The sequence below is a fragment of the Vollenhovia emeryi genome, unplaced genomic scaffold, assembly GCF_000949405.1.
Source record: "Vollenhovia emeryi isolate VEMERY1.0 unplaced genomic scaffold, V.emery_V1.0 DF950499.1, whole genome shotgun sequence".
Lineage (NCBI taxonomy): Eukaryota > Metazoa > Arthropoda > Insecta > Hymenoptera > Formicidae > Vollenhovia > Vollenhovia emeryi.
Window position 1 is genome coordinate 1 of NW_011955867.1, and position 1,196 is coordinate 1,196.

Genomic DNA, 1,196 nt, shown 5'->3' on the forward strand with positions numbered 1-1,196 from the left:
AACAGAAAGTTCTTCTATAAGAAAACAAAATTTGGAAAACTTTCATTTCATTACAGTAACACGTACTATTTCATGACAAACTAACATTGCTACTAAAATAATTGAATTTTGTACTTAACAAAGTAACAAAGTGTAACAAAGATTTATCATATAAGTGATAAATTAATGTATATACTTACGAAATGCATAACTGCTTCATCAGTGTCACGTAAGAAGGAATCAAAATTTTGTATGCTCTCAACCGTACATAAAGGTAACATTTCTGCGATAAGACTATCGCTGTTATTTGTCGAAACAGAACCACGGCTTCTCAAAGCATCCTCCATTCTGCTCATCCGTTGTTTAATATCCTCTAGTGTTAAATTGCACGTTGCTTGCATTCGTGTTATTTGTTTCAGGTACTCTGCAATAATTAGCAAAAGTATTACATATATTGTAAATGTAATAGTGCATCTTCTAGATGCATATACATATACACACACACACTTACAAATACATATTATTACACACACACACACACACATGTTGCACAATTACGTCTAAATGTGTATGTCTTATGTGCAAATTAATGAGGCACATGGGCATCCCAGTGAGAAATGATTCGTCGATCGACGTCGAAACGATGTCGAATCGACATCGACACCGTCGAATTGACGTCGATTACATTGTGACGATATCATTCTTTGAACACATTCTTATGACAATTATTTATAGAATAATAAGGATTACCTTTGATATAAATAGCACGTCGTTCTCTCCCTTTCTCTTTTTATTGCGCCACATCGGAAAAGATTGGCTATCTCCGACCTAACCTAAATTGTTCAGTATCAACACGAACAGTATTCGTGTTCGCGCTGTCTTTTCGCGTAATAAACAGGTTGTGTTGTTCGTGAATAGATTTATTTATTGTTCAATCTCGAAATACGCCACAAAATCATAAAGTCTCGCACTCGCGATAGAGATGCCCGCGACGACGCCTTGGGGCTGTTGCCCTGAGTCGCGGACGATTCGTATGTAACGCACTTATTGTCTTTTATCGTTTGTTGTAACGATAAATTATTGGGTCCGGCGACGATGTCTCGGGGCTGCTGCCCTGGGTCGCGGACGATTCGCATGTAACGCACTTATTGTCTTTTATCGTTTGTTGTAACGATAAATTATTGGGTCCGGCGACGATGTCTCGGGGCTGCTGCCCT

At 38.2% G+C, this 1,196-nt stretch overlaps 1 long non-coding RNA gene across 1 annotated transcript; it reads right to left on the reverse strand.

Moving 5' to 3' along the window:
• Nucleotides 1-1,171, reverse strand: LOC105567916. Its single transcript, XR_001009408.1, has 2 exons — nucleotides 730-1,171; nucleotides 1-403 (listed from the first exon to the last, which is right to left on the reverse strand). It is a non-coding gene; the product is annotated as an uncharacterized LOC105567916 (long non-coding RNA).
• Between the last annotated feature and the right edge of the window lie 25 nt (nucleotides 1,172-1,196).